General features: G+C 44.6%; 1 long non-coding RNA gene across 1 annotated transcript; it reads right to left on the bottom strand.

The window, feature by feature from the left end:
* Positions 1-509: 509 nt before the first annotated feature.
* Positions 510-6997, bottom strand: LOC140216324 (uncharacterized). The gene is made up of 3 exons (XR_011892972.1): positions 6838-6997; positions 6603-6760; positions 510-661 (listed from the first exon to the last, which is right to left on the bottom strand). It is a non-coding gene; the product is annotated as an uncharacterized lncRNA (long non-coding RNA).
* Between the last annotated feature and the right edge of the window lie 793 nt (positions 6998-7790).

Below are 7790 nucleotides of genomic sequence, written 5' to 3'. Positions count from 1 at the left end.
TTTAGCGCGCCACTGATGCGCCGATACACAGATACGCGAGCAATACGCCGGGCTTGTTCGGCGACTCTTGGCAACAAAGTACTCGCTCTGATATTCAAACAGTAGTATTTTGTCAATGCAGCTTAGCGGTGGACGTACATAAAGGAGATAAAAACGACTCTAACCAGTCGTCTCACGCTTTGCAGTATTATAAGCATAGTTGATGACGGGAAGGACGTCGTTCCAGTCTTTGTGATCGGAAGATACGTACATGGCCAGCAGGTTCTTAGAGTTCTGTTCGTACGTTCTACGAACCCATTTGTCTGAAGGGGATAACGCGTTGAATGGCACAACTGCCAACTGTAGAGACGAAGCCGTTTCTTCTACGGCGTCTGCAACAAACTGAAGACCGCGATCATTAATGATGACGCAGGGAGGACTATGACGAAGGATAATGAATCGAAGCAAAAACGTTGCGATTGACAATTGACAATAACTTTATTGAAGTGTCCTGAGGAAGTTGATTGCTCGCCAATCAAGTTGGTGGCTCCGCCCTCGACGGCAGCGGGAGGTGGTGAGTGACGTCGCGGGCCCCGTGGGCGTGGTTGCAACGCACGCAGTTCTTGAAGGTGGCCGCCGTTTCTGCGCAACGGGTCTCGTGGTCGGCACCTATCGCCTGCCGCTAGATGACCGTGGAAATAAAAAACAAATTATGGGGTTTTACGTGCCAAAACCACTTTCTGATTATGAGGCACGCCGTAGTGAAGGACTCCGGAAATTTCGACAACCTCGGGTTTTTTAACGTGCACCTAAATCTAAGCACACGGGTATTTTCGCATTTCACCCCCATCGAAATGCGGCCGCCGTGGCCGGGATTCGATCCCGCGACCTCGTGCTCAGCAGCCCAACACCATAGCCACTGAGCAACCACGGCGGGTAACCGTTGAAATGGGCCCAAAACGTCGATAAATGGCAGAGGTTAGGGAAGACCCGGTGGAGCGGTCGTCGGGAGCTTGTAATGTTGACATTATCCGCAACTAGCGGCGTATTAGTGCTTGGCTATGCCTCGCATTCTGGGCGAGTAAAAACGCTCCCGTGTCCGGTTCACAGTCCTGATGAACCCTAGATGGCCGTTGTGCCTCTCAGTATGTCCGCTCGCAGACTCCCTGGCATCGTGAGAAGAAAGCGTGTGCTTTTTGCCCAATAGTCTAGCACAAAGTCTACCGGTGGCTCCAGGACCCGATGCAGCCGCAAATAGTGGTTCCAAACTAATACAATTTTCTTGCTCTGCCCTGGAAGTCATCCAGTCTGAGAATGTAGAAGAAATGGTAACAAAACAGCCATCAAAATTGCCTTCGTTACACTCCGTAGTCGTCTGAGGAAGGAACATAATTACATGGATATACTCAAATAGTTATAAGTTTATCAAATATTATAATTAGATTAAATGTGTCAATTAGAAAGCAGCGGAGCGACATGAAACACTTCCGATACAAATTTCTGTAGCTTAATACGTGCTACATAAGTGCTTTTCCGACTGCGACGAGAGACAATTGTTTTGAGCGACAAATGGAAATGATTTGCCACAATCCGTTAACGTTACCCAGCTTTATAGGTCCAATGTCCGGCCCTTCAAAACAGTGCTGGATTTTGGATTTATTGTTCAAATACCTGTCAGAAATCGGTCCAACCGAAAACCTTTAAAGATTAACCATTTCATATAGAAAAGCCCAAATTTATCTGCCATCTCACCTGTAAATATTAGCATCAGGTCCACTTGCGCATTTCATTTTTTTATTTTCGCTCTCCTCTGGAATCTTCTCATTCCATTCCCCATCCCTATGCAGAGTGGCATGCCAGTGGTTGTATACGCGCCGGCAAAAATTTCTGTTTCTCTAATAAATAGCCTCTCTCTCTTTTCCGCCTGTGAAAGAAGCCCGCGAATACACGCAAAGTGCGTCGAGCGGCCAGTCGCGCAGCAATTTTGTGTGTATTCTTTCACGCTCGGAACAACGCTTATGTAGCACGTGTATATCTGGAGTTTTTCATGATGCTCTACAATTCTCTCATTGACACTTTTCATCTAATGATATTTGAGAAGTTGATTAATTACGTGTAATTATGTAATTAGGTGGAATGCAAGAAGTAATCTCAGTGACGGCAAACAGTATTACTTTGATTGTGTCCAGCTCTGTGGCATATATTGCGTCTTTCTAAATCTTGGTGCATGATAGTTGGGACATCTTGTATATATTGACACGTGTACTTTTTTATCTTTCTCGTGTGACCGTCTTTTCATGGCTAACAAAGTTTAAACGTTATCGCTCAGCGCCGGATGCGCCTGCGTCTATCGGAAATTTCTCCGATGTTATTCCTGGTTCTATCTGTTGTCACGGGACCTTGCGTAATCTGGTTGTATGCGCAACGCGAATTTTGTAGTACTTTTATATTATTTAACAATACTGTAGGCCTTTGCACAGGCCCAAACAGGAAGTGGATTGTAAAATATACACACGAGCATGGGAAAAACAGGAAAAAGAGAAAAACAAAAAATAGATAAAGCAAAAAGAAAACTGCCATACGACAGCACTGGTATTCAACACAAGACACTTTTTTTTTTATTCACATGAATCAGGGAAAAAGGTACTCAAAACAATTGCAATATTTGTCGTATAATACTCTTGTAGTTATCGTGGATCTATAAAACACCACTATTCAGCACATTGCAATATTTACATTTGAAATGCAACCACACGTGCACTAGTGTCCAATCACTCAACCGACGCATTACCTTTGAACTACGCACTCAAACACTTTCATGAACAGCCAAAATATGACTCCAATTTTGCGACAAAGCCATCCACAGAATCTGATTCTACAATTTCCTTTGGCAATGAATTCCATATTTCAATTGCCCATGGGAAATATGAATATCTAAACGTGTCGCACTGTGTCGGATACTGCCTGATGTGTTTATTATGACAGGTTCTATTGGAGTGCCGGTGTGGTGGCTGCACGTAATCTCACTTATCTATATTAATGTTGTTATTACATAGCATAAAAAGAAATTTCATGACAGCCACACGACACCGACAAACAAGGGTAGGCAGTGCTGCCTGGCTTCTAAGAGCACTTACGCTTTCGTGTCGAGAATACTTATGGTATATAAATCGGAACGCTTTATTTTGAATGCTTTCTAATTTCTGTGAGAGTCCTTTCTGGTGCGGGTTCCACACTATGCTACCATACTCAAGAATCGGCCTTACTAAAGTTTTATATGCTGTTAGTTTCACATAGGATGGTGCTGCAGTTAATTTTCTTCGCAAGAAACCGAGTGTTCGGAAGGCCTTCGTGCATGTGTTATCGATATGGGTATTCCATTTTAACGCGCTTGTAAAGGTTATGCCTAAATATTTTACTGTGTCAGTTTGTATTAAATCGTTGTCCATTAATGTATAATTGAACCTAAAGATCGACTTTCTATGAGTTAACGTCATATACTGTGTTTTCTTAAGATTAATTTCCATTCCCCACATGTCGCACCAGCGAGTTATATTGCTTAGTGTAGTATTTAGTCTAAGCTGGTCGTCGATTTATTGCACGCTTGTATAAATTACCAAGTCATCGGCGAAGAGCCGCAATTTTACTCCATTTTCTGCACAATCAGCGATGTCGTTAACGTACCGTATTTTCGCGATTCTAAGCACCCCCCTCTATTATTGCGAAAAAATTGGGAAAAAAAGTTTGCATGCGAATCTAAGCACCCCCCTATTTGCTAGGAAGAGCGCGCAGCCAAGGCCGCCAAGCGCACTTGCTCGCTCTGTCCTCGAGCCGGAGCCGTCGGAGACCCGAGGTAGTCCGCGGCGCCATCTTGGCGCGCAGCCGGACTGCAGAGCCGCGCGCACTCGTGCGCGCCAGTGGCTGAGCATCCGACACAAGCGCTGGGCTCACTGTTTGCACCGATCTTTGTTTTGGATGTTTGCAAAATAAAATGTTATTTCTCGCACCCGTCTCGTCGTGATGTCGAAGCGAAAAGGGGGAGGGGGGGGGGGGGGTCATTCTAGATTTTTCGAATCTAAGCAACCCCCCTCACTTTGGGCATCGCGATCATGAAAGAAGGGGGTGCTTAGAACCGAGTAAATACGGTATATGAGAAATAATAATGGCCCCAATACGGACCCCTGTGGTACCCCTGAGTAAACTTCGAGTTGGTCCGAGTCATAATTATTTATAGTAACATATTGAGTTCGGTTTCACAGATAGGCTGCTATCCATTCTGCTACATTGTGTTCAATTCCGATAGACTTTATTTTCTCGATTAGTTTACAGTGCACGACGCGATCATAAGCCTTCGAAAAATCAATAAGAATAGCATCCATCAGCTTGGAATTTGGAGTTAATTATTGATGCGAAGTCATGTGTTATTTCTAATAATTAGTTATAGTTGACAAGCCTTTTCTAAAACCGTGTTGCTTAGGATATTATATGTTATTTTCTTGTAAGTATGTCATGACGACTTTACTTACTATGTGTTCCATTAATTTACAGCAGCAACTGGTTAGTGGTATTGGTCTATATGTTTCCACGTGTAATTTATTGCCTTCTTTATGAATGGGTATTACTTTGGCACATAGCCAATCCTTGGGAAGAGAGGCTGTACTCAGCGATTCAGAAAATATAATTTGCAAAAAGGGAGACAGCTGCTGCGCGTATCGTTTCAAAAATACATTCGATATATGATCGGGCCCCGGCGCCTTCTTGGTGCCTATTTCCAGAAGCAAGTTGAAAATGCCCGACTCTGTTATCACAACTCCGCCCATCCGGGTGTCAGCGGCTGTCACGGGCGCACTCGATATTGGCCAGCGCGTGAAAACTGATTGGAAATAGGTGTTAAATGTATTTGCTACAACGCGCTTGTCTTCTATGACCAAACCTGCCACTTCTATTTTACTGCTCACGCCTTCTGGCTTCGACAAGTAGCGCCAAAACTTTTGCGCTTGATTCCTTATGAAATTTGTTAACTTATTTGAAAATAAGTCATCTTTTGCAGCTTCTATTTCTAATTTCAATTTCCATGCGAGCTCTATTATCTCCGCAGAATTTATCCTTTTTCTTCGACGTCTTTTTAGTTGTCGTTTTAGGTGAATTATGCCCCGCGTGATCCACGGTGTTTTCCGCTCAGTTCTTTTGAATTTTGTAGGTATGAAATTATTTTCGCAATGCATTATAGCCTCTTTGAGTTTTATCCAAAGGCCACTTTCTGGAAGATATACGGGCATCAGTAATTATTCTGGAACCTTCGACGATTCGTGTATAAAAGCCGACGTGCTTGACCCGCCGATCAGATTTCGACGCGATCCCCGACTGTGTTCGCCGCCATCATTGTGCTTGGAGCGCGACTCGCTTTCGTGGGAACAGGCTCGCCCAGTAAAAAATTAGTTTCGTCGGTTACACTTTTTTCGACTGCTTTCTTCATTGCCACTACAAAGCGACAATATATAGGGACCGCATTTTTTCACAAGACCAAGCGTATTTAGAAACATGCGCAGCACAACTTCGTGGTTATCTTTGGTTCGCTTACCTAGCAGTTTTGGTCAGTGGGCTGACCTTTTGAAGGGATATACATAAACGCTCTTAGCAACCGTATTGGTATTTGAATAAAATCCACATTAAAAAACGTAATTTATTTCGAGGTTTCGACCAAAGACCAGTCCCCGGATTAAACGTCTAATAAGTATGTTGTGTGTTCAAAGGGGCTGGTTGGTTCATCAGTGGAGTAAAACAAACAGCGCGACACAGGACGAGCGAGTACAGGGCACAGCACTGTCCGGTGTCCTTTACTCGCTCGTCTGGTGTCGTGCTGTTTTATTCCATTCCACGTATGTTGCGCTTTGAACGTAGATTTATTTTACGCGTATATATATATATATATATATATATATATATATATATATATATATATATATATATATATATATATTCTTTGTGTCTCAGCTAACTTGGACCAAGATTTTGCAAAATCCTATGCGTTCTTCAGAACTGAAATCGCGTGGATCTTGTTGTTAGCGTTTATCTAAACTTAGAGTACCAGTTTTTTGCTCGTCTTTCTTGAGTAATTAGCCGAGATAAATTAACTAACTTATTAAATATAGCTTGAAACGTTCAGGCATCCCCAGGAAAGTTGTGGAGCTTCACAAATATGGCCCAACCCACATACTTCCAACGAGATAGAGTTAGCGTGGCCGCGGGCTTTCGTTTTTCCCGAACAAGAACGTTCGGGAAAAACGAAAGCCCGCGGTGTTTAAGAAATACCACGTGACAACGCGCTCTGTCCTCTTGCGTCGGATAGATGGCAAAAATGCCATCTATTCGAAGTTGCTCAGGCTGTTGCAGCCCAGCAACAGCCCGAGCCGTACCATCGGCTACGCGGACTACAGCGATTGGAGCAGGGGTAAGGTAAGAACTTCGTTCAGACGAATGCGGAGGCTTGAGTTCATGACCAATTTTTGGGCGCCGGTGTGAATGAGTGCGATGACAGGTATACCGTCCACGTCTACGTTGATGAGGTGGTGATGTTCAGGTAGCGTGAGCAGAAGAATTTCGGGTCGTCGTGACAGGCTCACCTCTCGGAGTTGCACCCGCCAGTTTTACGATGAGCGGCAGGAGTATGAGGGCGAAGGAGAGCGACGACGCAGAGGTGAGCGGGGCAGGAAGGGGAGGATCGTGCATCGTGGCGGAGCGCTGTCGTCGTCACTGTGTACTGGCACTCGGCAGCTACAACCTGCACGCCAAACAAAGTAACAAAGTCACTGCTGGGTCGCAGCTGGTTAGCTCCTCTTCGTGGTTTTCGTACCACACCTTTGCCGTGCCTCTTAGGTAGAGCAACAGGTTGGCGAGCATAAGCGTAGGGTCCCAACTGTTGATTTCACTCACGCTTTCGTACATAGCTATTATTCAAGTAATATTGCGCAACAAAAGAACGACACGGACGTAAGAGAAGAATACACACCAAGCGCAAACTCTCAAGTTTCTTGTGTATCGCTTTTATGCACGTGAAGCAGTGTAGACTGCGCATGCGCTTTCATGAAAACGAACTGCGCATTCGTGTAACGTAGTTACGAGTCACGTGATGCCGCCTCCAAGAAACTTAGTTCTTTTTCTGTGAGAGCCAGTGAATGGAAACTAACACACTTATCACCCAATCTTGCAATCATCTGCGCTTCAGTTATTTCACGGTTGAGCAGCCTCCTGCCACGGGACAGAATCGTGCATTCGTCCTCGATAGGTTTGCAGCCATGATCGCGATAATGAATGGCCAAGAACCCACCAGTGCCATTTTTTACGCTGTTGCAGTGTTCGCGGAGGCGATCATTGAGGCAACGCCCAGTTTGCCCGATATATTGCTTCCCACATGAAAGCGGGAGGTTGTAAATCACCTGGTGGACACACTCGACGAACTTTTTACGGTGATGTTCAGGGTTGCCAGTTCAGAGTTGCCAGCGACTTCTTTTTATTCCGTTTATACCGTGACATTTCAGTACAAGTGCAAGGCACTGCAGTTTTTAAGATATTTAGATACGCTGATGACTTTTTAATTTTCATTGACAGCTCTTCTGATGCCTTCATTCTGGAAATCAAGATAGCGTTAGAAACGTTTCAGAAGCGCTAATTTCCCCTTCAAACCACTCATGAGTTGCCGGTAGATAGGTCTCCGCTTTCTTGATTTTCGTCTGAGCTTTCAGGACAACCACACGTGTTGGTCGTATGAGCTGCGAGCCAACAAGCCACCTCTGCCATATACGTCCGCACAC

This window comes from Dermacentor andersoni, chromosome 3 (genome assembly GCF_023375885.2).
Source record: "Dermacentor andersoni chromosome 3, qqDerAnde1_hic_scaffold, whole genome shotgun sequence".
Lineage (NCBI taxonomy): Eukaryota > Metazoa > Arthropoda > Arachnida > Ixodida > Ixodidae > Dermacentor > Dermacentor andersoni.
The sequence above is the reverse complement of the archived record's forward strand: the minus strand, read 5'-3'. Positions and strand labels throughout refer to the sequence as shown.